The following is a 15,654-nucleotide window of genomic DNA, read 5'->3' on the forward strand; positions in this document are numbered from 1 at the left end:
AAAAAGAGAGAAGATGGAGGTACACAAAATAAGAAATGAGAGAGGGGATATCACCAGTTACCCCACAGAAATAAAGACTATCATAAGAGGATACTTTCAAAAACTATATGCCAATGAGCAGGACAATTTAGGGGAAATGAATGAATTACTAGAAACATGTAAGGAGCCTACATTGACGAAAGAAGAAATTAATGATCTCAACAAGCCAATCACAAGTGAAGAGATAGAATCAGTCAATAAAAATCTCCCAAATTAAGAGCCTTGGGCCAGATGGTATCACAGGTGAATTCTATCAAGCATTCTAGAAAGAAATAATACTTGAATTCTTCCAAAAAATCGATATAGAAGGAACATTGCTAACTCCTTCTATGATGCCAGCATTACCCTAGTACCAAAGCCAAGAAAAGACACCAGAAGAAAGGAAAATTAAAGAGCAATCTCTCTAATGAACCTAGGCATTAAAATTCTCAACAAAATACTTGCTAATCATATTCAAACTAATTTTACACCATGACCAGATAAACAGAATGAAAGAAAAAAATCACATGATCATAACTATAGAAGCAGGAAAAGCATTCAACAAAATACAGCACCCTTTTCTGATTAAAAAAAACACTGCAAATGATAGGAATACAAGGAAACTCTCTGAACATGGAAAGGGCTATGTATGAAAAACCCATATTTACACTGGTGAAATCCTAAAATCTTACCATCTAAGACCAGGAACAAGACAAGGATGCCCACTATCATACCTTCTATTTAACATTGTGTTATATGTACTTGCTCAAGCACTGGGGCAAGAAATAGATATAAAAGGCACCCAAATTGGAAAGGAAGAAATCAAAATTTCACTATTTGCAAATGACATGATCCAACACATAGAAAGCCCTAAGAAATCTGGAACAAAGCTTCTGGATCTTATAAATGAGTTCAGTAATGTCACAGGTTAAAAGGTCAATGCACACAAAAAAAGTAGCATTTCTTAACACCAATAACGAGCAACCTGAAGAGGAAACCAATTTAAAAAAAAGAATTTAAAATAGTAAATAAAAGTGTCAAATACACAGGAATAAATTTAAAGATGTAAAAGACATACATAAAATACTTACACAACACTGTTAAAGAAAATCAAAGAAGACTTAAATAAATGGAATAATAGTCTATATTCATGGAAAGGAAGACTAATTGTCATTAAGATGTCTATCCTACCCTAACTGACCTACAGATTTAATGCAATCACATTAAAAATCAACACAGCAATTCTTAATTAACTGGAAATCTAAATATGAAATTCATTTGGAAGGAAAAGAGGCTCTCAATAGCCAAAGAAACAGTGAAAAAGAAAAATGTAATTGGAGGAATCACACTACCTGATTTTAAAACATACTACAAGGCTAAAGTGATTAAAATGGCATGGTATTGGCACAAGGATAGACATTAGGACCAAAGGAACCAAAGCAAGAGTTCTGATATAGAGCCTCATATATGCTGTCACATAATATTGGACAAGGGCACCAAGCCCACTCAACTGGGAGACAATGGCCTCTTCAACACATGATGCTTGGAGAACTGGATATCCATATGCAAGAGAATGAGAGAGGAATACCATCTCACACCTTATACAAAAATCAATTCAAGATGGATCAAAAAGCTAAATATATGAGTCTCCAGAAAGAACTGGGAGGTTATCAGAGGGGTTACCCTTATGCACAACACAACAGAGTCCCAGAGACAGATAAGGTAGATACAACCCCAGGTATTGGTTCTTCTGAGGGCTATAGAGATGCACAGGTTCTATGGTCATGGCAGATGGAGTTCAGTGCCATGTCAGTTGGCCTTACTTTGGAGGTTGTGTTTCTGTGTGATGGAGCTGGACTCAGATGTGATCTTTGTTCACAAGCCTCTCCTGTTACTTTTACCAGAACTGTAGTTGGTGCTGGGGTTTAATGTATAACCAGGAGACCTGAATCTCTGGACTGATCATATGATAACTAGGCCCTGAGCCTCAACAGACTTCAGCTCCTACACTCTGGTTTATTGGACTTACCCCACTCAGCTAACATGGAGTTGAAGAAGGTCAACCACCACACCATGGAGCCAAGAGTGTCTACAACTGAAAGCAGGAGGATTGCATCCAGTATCCATGTGGAATCTAAGCCCCCTCTTATTACAGATGTGGAGTGGGCACAAACATTCCAAAGTCCACAAGATGGAGGAATAGAGTATGGATTAGAGTGGACTTACTGTTAATCTATTTATGAACTATTGTGATTAGTAATCGAAGAAAATATGGCATTGGTGTTGGGAAAGTGGCCATGGTGGCTGCTGGGGGTAGGGAGTGGGAGGAAGAGATGTGATGTGGGGGCATTTTTGGGGGTTGGAGTCATCCTGGGTGGTGCTGCAGGGACAATTACTGGACATTGTAGATCCTCCCATGGCCCACTGAGTGGACTGTGGGAGAGTGTGGGCTATGATGTGGACCATTGACCATGAGGTGCAGTGGTGCTCAGAGATGTATTCACCAAATGCAATGAATGCCTCATGATGATGGAGGAGATTGTTGTTATGGGGGGAGGAGTGGGGTAAGGGGGGTGGGGGTTATATGGGGACCTCATATTTTTTGAATATAATATTGAAAAAATAAATAAAGACAAAAAAAAAAGCTAAATGTAAGAGGCAAGACCATAAAGACCTTGGAAGACAAGATAGGGAAGCAGAAACAGGACGCTGTAATAGGAAACGTCTTCATGAAATCCACACCCAAAGCATGAGTAACAAAAGAAAAAATAGATAAATGGAACTTCCTCAAAATTAAATGCTTTTGCACATTAAAAGAGTTTATCAAGGAAATAAAAAGACAGCTTAACCAATGGGAGAAACTATTTCGTAGCTACATATCTGAAAGGAGCCTAATATGCAGCATATATAAAGAAATCCTGTATCTCGAAAATTAAAAAAAACAAACAACCCATTTAAAGAAGGGGCAAGAGGAGGCAAGGCAAGATCCCATCTGAGTGAGTACACCTCATAATCTCTCCTGCAAAGAAGCATCTGAGTAGGGTCAGAGTCCTGCTGGAGTGGGCTGTTTGGGGGGATTGCAGGGCAGGAGGTGTCTGGACATCAATTTCATGAGACAGTGACAGATAGGTTCTTGCAAGAGGTAGAAATTTGGGTTTCTGACACGGAGGTCAGAAGTTGTGGCCAGGAAAATTCCCTCTAGGGCTGGCAGCTACAGCAATCCCTAAAAACTTTGTTGTGCTGTGGCATTCCCAAACCCTGTGTTTACTGGATGCATGGTTTCCAGGTCCATATCCCCTAAACCCGGGTAGCCCACTCACCACAGACTCACATACCTTGAGTCTGCAATATCCCTGACTTCTGATTCCCAAATCCAGCTTGCCCTAACGTCTGTCTGAGGTCCGTGATTACCCTAGCCCTCCGCATTTTTTTTTTCTCTTTGCGCTTGGAGGAACTTACCTGCAGACTTGGGGAGAGTCTGGGAAGAAAGGAGAGGCAAATCTGCTAAGAAAGCCCAATTTACCTAAACGTCCTGGGATAGGAAACTTGGTCTGGGAGAAGGTGGAGTCAGAAAATCAATTAGAATTCCCCTAGCACACCTAAGGTGGAGGGACTGTAGAACATGCTATCCAAGCTTCCAGTAGCATATTTGGGGCTTCTGGTAAGGTGTAGGTGCTCTCATGCTGGAAATAAAGAGTCATTGTCTTCTGTGTTGAGTTGGTTCACCAAGGACCCACTTGAATCTCTTACTGGACCCTTCATGCAACTTTCCTGCTGCCCTGGGAGAGAGAGAAGTGAGGAAGGGAGAAAGGGGGAATGTCAGAACCCTAAGCATTTTATTTAACATCAAAGAGGGTTCCTAGCTTGAAACTTTGGTTCTTTTTTTTTTATATCATGGTTGCTACTGTTGCATTTTCTCTTGATTTTTTCTTCCGTTTTATCACCCAAGGCCCTTTTCCTTTCTTTAGTTTTTTCTCTTTTTCTTTCTCTTGTTTGCTTCTCCCCCTTTTTTGTCCCCCCTTTTTTCTCTTTTTTCTCCTTTTCTTCCTTTCTCTTCTTTTTTATTTTTTTATTTTTTTATAATAGGTGCTGCAGGGAGCGCTTCACATTTGCTGTGTTTCCTTAGCCTTCATTCCTCTTTTCTGTGTGTATTGATTTTGGCCACCTACACTATCCCCTTTCCTCTACATCTTTCTATCCTCCATCATCTACTGTATCTCTACAATCCACCTCTGATTTTTGGCCCCCAAATTGTCTGATATTTTATTTCTAATATGTTTGTTCTGTTTTCTGTCTTTTATTCACTATTTATATTATTGTCTTTCTTTTCTCTTTCCCTCTATCATGAAAACACTGCACTTTTAATTCATACTATATTCTTCCCCATATTCAGTGGATGGTCTCATTATATTTACTCTGCTTACTGCTATAATTCTACACAACTTACATGAGTCTAATATCCATTCTCCTAGATCTCACATTGGTGCTCTGTTAACATTTATTATCAGTACTACTTTATACATTTTTTTTCTTACTCATTTTGCTTTTGTTGGCCTAATATTTTCCTTCAAAGTGAACTTAGCCAGCAACAAGAAAATAGAATAAGAAGAACAAAGTGACAAAGAGAAGACATAACAATTATGGAAAAACAACAGCTAATTAAATCCCAAGACTAGACAAAGGAGCTAAGGAACTGACTAAAGGCATCAAGATAAAATGACCAGACAGCAACAAAAAACTACAAACCAAACCAATAATCAGGAATGCATGACTGAATTCAATAAAAAAAATTAAAAACCAGAAAGAGAAACAGAACATCAGACAAGTAATTAAAGGTCTCAAATCATATATTAGCAACCAATTAAATGAAGTAAAAGAGGAGATTAAGAATATGAAGAAACACTTGGAGAGAATACAAAAGAAATAGCAGGCATACACAAAAAGATAATGGATAATGGTGAGGAACAGCACAACTCAAGAAATCAAAAATACACTACCAGCAAATAACAGAAGATTAGAAGAGGCAGAGGTGAGAATTAGTGATGTGGAAGACATTACATCTAAAATAAAACAGATAATAGAACTGATTGATAAAAAGATAGAAAAAATCCCCCTGAGACTTAAGGACCTGAATGACAATGCAAAAATGCACAAACATATGCATTACAGGCATCCCAGAAGGAGAAGAGAAAGGAAAGGGGACAGAAGGGGTTTCAGAGGTAATAAAGACTGAAAAGTTCACAAATCTATTGAGGGAGATGGATGTACATATCCAAGAAGCACAACACACCCCAAAGAGCATAAATCCCAACAGGCCTACCCCAAGACATATACTTGTCAAATTATGCAATGCTCAATACAAAGAGAAAATTCTAAAAGCAGCAAGAGAAAAGAGAATGATCACATACAAAGGAGGCTCCATAAAATTAAGTATTGATTTCTCAACTGAAACCATGGAGGCAAAAAGGCAGTGGTATGATATAGTCAAGGTACTAATAGAAAAAAAATTCCAACCAAGAATTCTCTATCCAGCTAAGCTAGCATTCAAAAATGATAGAGTTCAAAATATTCACAGATAAACAGAAACTAAGAGAGTATGCCAACAAGAATCCTGCCCTTCAAGAAATACTAAAGAGAGTTCTTCAGGAAGAAAGAAAAAAAAAGGAGAGGCAGAGTTGGAGGAGAGTGTAAGAGCAAATAAAAAGACAAAGAGAAGGGAAAAAAACAAACAATATATGACAAATACAAGCCCAAAGAAAATATAGCTAACAAAAATAATTCATTGAAAGTAATAACACTGAATATCAATGGATTAAACTTACCTGTCAAAAGATTCAGAAGGGAAGACTGGATAAAGAAATATGACCCATCTATATGCTGCCTAAAAGAAAAACATCTTAGACCCAGGGATTCAAGAAGATTGAAAGTGAATGGCTGGAAAATAATCTGACAAACAAACAATATCCAAAAAAAGGCAGGAGCAGCTATATTAATATCAGACAAAATAGACTTTAAATGCAAAACAATTGTGAGAGACAAAAATGACAATACATATTAGTGAAAGGGATAATCTTTCCAGAAGAATGAACAATCATAAATATTTATGCCTCTGACAAGGGGGCCTCCAAATATGTGAGGCAAACATAGGAAAAACTAAGTGAAAGTATAGACTCCTCTTCAATTATAGGACTTTAATACACCACTATCAACTTTGGACAGAACATCTCAAAAGAAAATCAATAAAGAAAAAAAAACATTGAACAGTATATTAGAGGAGCTGGACCTAACAGACATATACAGAACATTACACACAAATACAGCAGGATATATATTTTTCTCAAGTGCACATGGATCATTCTTAAAGACAGATCATACGCTAGGCCAGAAAGAGGGCTTCGATAAATTCAGAAAGATCGAAATCATACTAAATAATTTCTCTGACCACAATGGAGTGAAGATGGACATCTGAAAGGGCTAGAGGCCCATATTTCACACCAAGATATGGAAATTAAACAGCACACTCTTAGAAAAACAGTGGGTCAAGTAGGAAATCTCAAAAGAAATCAATAGCTACCTTGTAATTAATGCAAATGATAACACAACATACCAAAAATTATGGGATGCAGCAAAAGCAGTTCTGAGAGGGAAATTTATAGCCATAAATTCATACATATAAAATGAATATAGAACCAAAATTGAAAAACTCACTGCACACTTGAAGTCATTAGTAAAAAAACAATAAAGTAACACCACAGGAAGAAGAAAGAAAGAAATAACAAAGATAAGAGCAGAACTAAATGAAATAGAAAATAAGAAAGCACTTGAAAAGAGAAACAAAACCAAGAGCTGGTTCTTTGAGAAGATCAATAAAATTGACAAACCCTTAACTAGACTAACAAAGAAAAAAAGAGAGAAGATGCAAATACACAAAATAAAAATGAGAAAGGAGGTATCACCACTGAACCCACAGAAATAAAGACTATCATAAGAGGATACTTTGAAAAACTATATTCCAACAGAAATGACAATTCAGAGGAAATGGACAAATTCCTAGAAACACATAAACAGCCTATATTGATGAAAGAAGAAATTGATGATCTCAACAAACCAATCACAAATAAAGAGATAAAATCAGTCATTAAAAACCTCCCAACCCCTGGGCCAGACAGCATCGCAGATGAATTCTACAAAACATTCCAGAAAGAACTAATGCCAATCTTGCTGAAACTCTTTCAAAAATTCGAAATTGAAGGAGCATTGCCTAACTCATTCTATGATGTCAGTATTACGCTACTACCAAAGCCAAACAAAGACACCTCAAAAAAGGAAAATAACAGGACAATTTCTCTAATGAACCTAGATGCAAAAATCCCCCACAAAATACTTGCTAATCATATTCAACAACACATTAAAAGAATTATGCACCATGATGAAGTAGGATCCATTCTGAATATGCAAAGATGGTTCAACATAAGAAAAGCAATCAATGTAATACACCATACAAACAGATTGGGGAAAAAAAAAGCACATGATCGTATCTGGAAAAGATCAGAATACAAGGAAATTTTCTGAACATGATAAGGGGTATATATGAAAAATCCACAGCCAACATTGTTTATTATGGTGAAATCCTAAAATCTTTCCCTCTAAGATCAGGAACAAGACAAGGATGCCCAATATTACCTCTTCTATTTAACATTGTCTTAGAAGTATTTGCTTGAGAACTGAGACAAGAACCAGATATAAAATCCATTCAATTTGGAAAGGAAGAAGTCAAAATTTCATTATTTACAGATGACATATTCCAATAAATAGAAAATTCTGAGAAGTCTACAGGAAAGCTTCTAGAACTCATAAATGAGTTCAGTAAAGTCACAGGTTATAAGATCAATGCACAAAATCAGTAGCATGTCTGTACACCAATAATGAGCAATCTGGGGAGAAAATCAAGAAACAAATACAATTTACAATAGTAAATAAAAAAATCAAATACTTAGGAATAAATGTAACTAAGATATAAAAATTTATACACAGAGACCTGCAAAACACTGCTCAAGTAAATCAAAGAAGACGTAAATAAAATGAAAGAATGTTCCCTGTTCATGGATAGGAAGACTAAATATTATTAAGATGTCTATCCTACCAAAACTGATCTACACATTAAATGCAATCCCAATAAAAATCAATACAACGTTCCTTAATAAACTAGAAAAATTGGCTATGAAATTTATTTGGAAAGAAAAGAGGCCCTGAATAGCCAAAGACATACTGAAAAAGAAAAATGAAATTGGAGGAATCACACCACCTGACATGCAAATATACTACAAAGCCATAATAGTGAAAAAAGCATGGTATGGGTGCAAGGAGAGACACACAGAACAAGGAACCGAAATGAGAGTTCTGATATAAATTCTCATATATACAGTCATATAATATTTGATAAAGCCACCAAATCCTCTCAAATAGGAGAGAATGGCCTCTTCAACAAATGGTGCCTGGAGAACTGGATATCCATATGTAAAAGAATGAAAGAGGATTACCAACTCACACCTTATACAAAAAATCAACTCAAGATGGATCAAAGACCTAAATATAAGAGCCAAGATCATAAAGACTTTGGAAAGCAATGTAGAGAACCATCTATAGGACCTTATAATAGGAAATGGCTTCATGAACTTCACACAAAAAGCACGAGCAGCAAAAGAACAAATAGATAAGTGGGACTTCCTCAAAATTAAAGTCTTATGCACCTCAAAGGAGTTTGTCAAGAATGTGAAAAGAGAGCCTACACAATGGGAGAAAATATTTGGCAACCATATATCCAATAAGAGACTTATAACTTGCATATATAAACAACTCCTAAATCTTGAAAATAAAAAGACAAACAACCCATTTAAAAATTGGGAAAAAGATTTGAACAGACACTTCTCTAAAGAAGAAATACAAATGGCTAAAAACACATGAAAAAATGCTCCAAATCTCTAGCTCTTAGGGAAATGCAAATCAAAACTACAAGGAGATACCATCTTACTTCCATAAGATTGGCAGCTATGAGAAAAACAAAAGACTACAAATCCTGGAAAGGATGTGAAGCAATGGGAATATTCATCCACTGCTGGTGTGAATGAAGAAGGATAGAGCCATTCTGGAGGACAGTTTGGAGGTTTCTCATAAAACTACCTATAGATTTGTCATATGACTAAGCAATTCCACTACTGGGGATATACATAGTAGACCTGAAAACAAGGACACAAACCAATATATGCACCCCAATGTTCATAGCAGCATTGTTCACTATTACCAAAAGTTGGAATCAACCCAAATGCCCATCAACAGATAAATGGATAAATAAAATGTGGTATATGTATACAATGGAATACTACTCAGCTTTAAGAACGAATAAAGTAAAAACACATGTGTTAACATGGATGGATCTTGAGAACCTTATGTTGAGTGAAGCAACTCAGGCATTGAAGGAGAAATACTACATGATCAATGATATGAAATAAGTAACCCAAGCTGCCTCAGAGAGGTTGAGACTGGATGATAGATTTAAAGGAATTTTGGGGGTAGAGGAAGGTTGTGAGCTGGCATCTATGCAGGTGAAATCTATGATAAGCTGGCGGTAAGTATTTGTACAATGAAGGGATAAAATTGGGGCATAGGGATAACTTTGGATGGGACTTTGCACATTTGAGGGGTGCTAGGGATGGGAGGATGGGTAGTATTGCCCAAGAAATTGAAAGGAGGGTGGGGGAATAAATGAACATAGGAGACTGTCAGGTATTTGTTTGAGAGTATGATGTTGAGAAAACGTTTTCAAAAATATAGTAAGGAAGGTTACCTATTTAGGATGCTTAAAGGAGAGAATCTGACACAGGACAGGCTTCTAGGGAGTGTGTGAGTGCTCATTTTGTTGTAGTGGGTTATATCATTGGATGGAGACTCATACAATGAAAGTGGAGGTATACGCATATCCTGGGGAGGACTGATGTTCTTAAATAGAGGGAATTGTACCTCTCAAGAGAAATGGTGACTCCCAATGCGTTAGGGCAGTTGAGCATTTCAAGCCCTCTACATTGTTGTAAGTATCTCTGAACATGGATGGCCCTTCAAACAATGAATATTGATTGTCACTGTGGGCCCTGAGGGGAGGGGGAAAGAAGTATTGAATGGATGAAATCAATGTAACTGTGGGGTAATGAAAATGTTCCAGAAGATTATGCAAGGATGGATATAGGACATGTTAAATTACACCAAAAATGTATAGGGGCTTATAGGGCAAAATGTAAATCATAATGTAAAATGCAAGATAACCAAAAATTTAGAAAATTTTATAGTCTAAAATATAAACCACAATGTAAACCCAAGTGTTATCCTGTTTGAAATCTATTGTCTCAATATATGTTCATCAGTTGCATTAAATATAGTATGAACATGTAAAAAGATCTTTGCTGGGGAAGGGAGAAAGTGTTCCATGCTGGATATGTGGGAGTACCATATATTGTATATATCAATTACTGTGAAATAAAACTTTTGTGAAGACAAACTTAATTATTAAGGAAAAAAGAGAAAGGATGTAGACACTGAGGAAGAAATGGAAGAAATTGCCTTGCCACAGTACATATAGGTCAACATAGCAGTGATAAAAGGCAAAACAAGCAAAAACAAACCGTTTTCATTTTTTTAATTTTTTGCTACCCCAATTTATTTTTACTTTAATTTTTTCTAAAATAGTATGTGTTCTATATCTAACCTTTAAACCCATCACTATATTCCATTTTACTATTAATGGAACCTGGCAATATATTAGGTTTCATTTTCAAAGAAGTTTGGGATCACAGAGAGGTGCAACTATGGCAGGGGAGGAACACTGGGGTGGGGTGTTATTGATAGGGGGCATATGATTGGAAGGGAGTTCTCCAGAGCATATATCCAGGGTACATAAAAATATTTGGATATTTTCATAGTGGTTACAGTTAAAAACAACAACTGAGTGAGTGCTGAGTTCCTAGCCACAGGGGCAGGCGTTCTATCACATTCCCCAATGGAACAGCAACAATCCCCCAAGTGCAATGGCTAAGACCAATGAAGAACGATGGTACAGCAATGAGCCCTTGATACTAATGACTATGCTTGTGAGTCTGTGCACCTGAAATAAGAACTAGGCCTAGAGCTACAGGATGCCTAAGAATTACCTCCTGAGAGCCTCCATGTTGCTCAAAAGTGGCCAGTCTTGAAGTCAAACTCAGCATGTAAAAGCATTCATTATGTTTCCCCAGCATGGGACAGGACTCCCAGGGATGAGCATCCCTGGTGCCGAGGGATTACTACCAAGTACCAGCTGATGATGTAACCAGAAAAAGACCTTGAATAAAAGGGTCAACTCAGACCAGCAGAATATCTCAGCCTACATGCAATATCAGGTGTCAAAAATGTTTTTGACCTTGAATAAAAGGGGGAAATGGAAAGGAAAATGAGTTTATATGGCCATGAGTCTCTAAAAAAGAGTCAGGACGTCATCAGAGGAATTGCTCTTATGAACACCTTGGCAGGGTCCCAGAGACAGCCAAAGTAGATAGAAGCCCAGGTATTGATTCTTCTGAGGGCTACAGATTCCCACAGGTTCTATTTTCATGGCAGATGGAGTTCAGTGCCATGTCAGTTGGCCCTACTTTGGAGTTTGTGTTCCTGAGTGGGATGGAGTTGAACTCAGATGTGATCTTTTTTCACAAGCTTCTCCTGTTACTTTTACTGGGCCTTTGGTTGGCGCTGGGGTTTGGTGTCTGCTCAGGGGACCTGAATCTCTCATCTGTCTATGTGATAGCCAGGCCCTGAGCCTCAATAGATGAGCAACTCCTACCCTCTGGTTTAATGAACTTACTCCAGCCAGCTAACAGGGAGGTGAAGGTCAACCACTATACCTGGGAACCAAGAATGCCTACAACTGAGAGCAGGAGAATTGCATCTGTTGCTGCCTCCCTTCACCCCTCCTCCTAGCCTTTGTTATCTCCCTTTTCCAGCCGTTGCTATCCTTCACCGCCTACCTCATAGCTGCCTGCACAGCTCCGCCTATCCACTACCGCCCCGTAGTTCATCCGCCCTTGTTCCTACCCCTCCCTTGACCCGACCTTATATAATCAAGTGTATTTCTGCAATAAAGTGGACTAGCTCACTCTCACAGGCTGTCTCCGTGGTTTTTACCGCGCGTCCCCCACACCTGGAGAACCTAGGCCTACGCGCTGGCCTAGGGGCTCACCGCCGAGCCGTGGAAGCCCGCCCGGTCCTCATGGGTTGCTAACTCAAAGTAGCAAGCTCAAAATAGCAAGCCCACAGTTGGGGGCTCGCCCGGGATCCTTTCCTTCCACCGCCCTCCGGCCCCTCTCTGCTGCTGCTGCTGCTGTCTACAGGCGACCATTTCAGCTCTCCAGGTAGGGACCCCATCGCCGTCTTTTCTTCTCCCACTATGGGCGCCTCTCTCTCCTCACACCATACCCCTCAGGTTCAGCTTTTAGCCGCCCTTCTTGATACCAATGGAGTCCACGTTTCCCTGAAACAGCTCCAAAAATACTGGGACCTGCTACTCCCTTTTAATCCGTGGCTCGCCACCTGCCAGCTCTGGAGCCCAGACACATACTCTCGACTCATAGATCGAGTCACCTCCACCATAGAGCATGAAAAGTGGTCTTTTCCGCCCGGCCTGCTGCCTGCTCTAGTAGCCATACGCGCCTGTCTCCTTGGTGCGCCGTCAGAAGCCATCCGAGACAAATCGGTTAAGCAACCCAATGACTATGAGCCCGATGATCCTGGCGACACAAATTCTCTGTCTGACCAGCTCGCCGCCGCTCTCGAGCGTGAACCTCCCCGCCCGCGCTCCCCACGACCCACAGAAGCCGCTTCAGTAGCTCCTCAAAATAGCAGACTTTCTCCCTCTTCTTCCACCTCTGCCCAAAATGGCGCACTTCCGGCTTCTTCTTCACCTATATCCGAGCCCGCCGGCGGGAACAAAGGCGCTTCCTCTCCCCTTTACCCGCCCCTCCCTGTCCCATCATCTTCCGGCCCTGCCCCGGAAATAATGCAGCCGCCATCTTGGCCGGCGCCCGGAAATGACGCGACTTCACCGCCATCTTGGCAGGCGTCCGGAAATGACACGACTTCGCCGCCATCTTGGCCGGCGCCCGGAAATGACGCGACTTCGCCGCCATCTTGGCCAGCGCCCGGAAATGACGTAACTACACCGCCATCTTGGCAGGCGCCCGGAAGTGATGTAGCCGCTCCGCCATCTTGTCCAGCACCCAAAAATATCCTGCCGCCAGTTTGTTGCCGCCTTGACGCTGCTAAGCCATCATTCTCTCATCTGTTTCCCGCTACCGTTCGTCCCTCGCCACCACCGTATGGCAGCAGCCCCCCACCTGCTTCTAGCGAAGCACATTCTCCCACCCCCCAGCTATACCCGCTCAACCCGCTGCCCACGCAGCAACGCCCTCAAACTTGGCTTCCCTTCACAGCAGAAAAAGTTAAAACTTTTCGTAAAGCCGTTAAAGAAGACGGCATTGATAGCCCATATGTTCAACAACTAATAGAAGAGTTGGGGGTTCAGCTTGTTCTTCCCTATGATTGGATTTCTCTAGCTCGTTCCATCCTTCAGCCAGGCCAGTTCCTTGAATGGCGCGCTCACTATCAAGTAGCTGTTGATCAACAAGTAGTGGAAAATGTTCGAGCGGGTGTCCAAGATCCAGCTGATGCCTACACAGGGGTTAACAACTATGCTGACCCTCGTTCCTATGTGAACATAGACCCAGGGTTTTGGCTCCGAGTGAAAGTTCTCGTTCAGCGGTCATTCTCTTTAATTTCCACCAAACAATCCACCAAGTTCGTGCAAATGCTTCAAGACTCGCAAGAAACCTTTCCGGCATTTGTCGCCCGCGTTATCGAAGCATGCCAACGTAAAATTACTAACAAAGATGCTCAGTTTGCGTTAGCAAAAGAACTCATTCTCGATAGGTGCCTCGCACCCTTCCGAGCTGTCATCCTTCCTATCCGCGACAAGCCGATGCACGAATGGGTCCTAGCTTGTCGAGACATTGACCCACAGACTAAAGCACTTACTGCTGCCTTTGCTTCCGCCATGGCTGTCTCATCTGCCTCCACTTCTGCCTGCTTTCGATGCGGTCAGCCCGGTCATTTTGTTCGCGAGTGCCCTCAACCGGCAGCTTCCCGCCCTGCCGTAGCACTGCACAGACCAAGAGGCCCCCCCACGCCATGCCCGCGCTGTGGTAAAGGGTATCACTGGGCCCGCGACTGTCGCTCAGCACAACGTTTTTCTCAGCCTTTAAACTTCCAGTGGGGCAGGCCTCAGCCCCTCCCCCAAGAGGCCCTCCACAAAGCTCCAAAACCCTAATGTGGACCATGCCTATCAAACGTCACCAAAAACCTTCACTAGAACTTAAAATAGAGGGACAATGGCTTGACGGACTCTTAGACTCGGGTGCCGAAATCTCTTGTATTCCCTTCGAAATCGCCGCTTTTAATCACTGGCCCCTCGAAACTGGCCCTCAATTCATCGGCGCCACAAGAGCTGCTACTTCTTGGAAAACATCTCAGCCTCTGCATTAGAGCGACCGAGAGGGTAACGAAGGTCAAATTCGTCCTCTCGTCCTCTCTTCAGTCCAAACCATCCTGTGGAGAAGAGATGTACTCAGCCAGCTAAAAGCTCGAATCACCACAGAAGCCTTCTTAGCTGTGCCGCCCCCCCCCCCTTATAGGGGCCACTGCTCCTGTTTCAAAACCTGACCCTATCCCTCTGGAATGGGACACAGAAGAGCCCATCTGGGTCAAGCAGTGGCCCTTGCCAACTCACAAACTACAAGCTCTCTCTGCCCTCGTTGAAGAGCAACTACAGGCAGGGCATATTGAGCCGTCTACCAGTCCCTATAACTCGCCAGTTTTTGTCATCAACAAAAAGAACACAAGTAAGTTTCGCCTCCTCCACGACCTTCGAGAAATTAACAAGCATATTAAGCCAATGGGGTCACCTCAGCCTGGTTGGCCGCATCCCACTGCAGTCCCCCAGCATTTTTATGCAGCCACTATTGACATCAAAGATTGCTTTTTCTCCATTCCTCTTCACCCGCGAGACTGTCCACGGTTTGCATTTACAGTCCCGCGTACCAACAATCAAAGAGCAGCACTCCGATTCCAATGGCGAGTACTACCACAAGGCATGCGGAACAGTCCAACTATATGTCAGCTCTATGTCAATCATGCCATTGAGCTGCTACGCTCTAAGTTCCATCCAGAGCACACATACATCATCCACTATATGGATGACCTTCTTTTAGCAGCAAGTTCTAACACACTTCTCAATGATTTACTCTCTGCAGTTATGACGAACCTCTCAAGTCTTAGATTAATAGTGCAACCTGACAAGGTCAACCCCCAGCCACCTTTCCAGTTCTTAGGCTTTCATTTTCATCAATATATTTGGCCCACCAGCCCGCAAATCCATGTTTCTGATCACATGACGCTGACTGAGCTCCAACGGCTTTGCGGACAAATCAATTGGCTTCGATCAGCACTCCCCATCACAACAGCGCAAATGCAACCCCTTTTCGAGCTCCTGCAGACTAAGTGCAG

This window comes from Dasypus novemcinctus, chromosome X, assembly GCF_030445035.2.
Source record: "Dasypus novemcinctus isolate mDasNov1 chromosome X, mDasNov1.1.hap2, whole genome shotgun sequence".
NCBI classification, from domain to species: domain Eukaryota; kingdom Metazoa; phylum Chordata; class Mammalia; order Cingulata; family Dasypodidae; genus Dasypus; species Dasypus novemcinctus.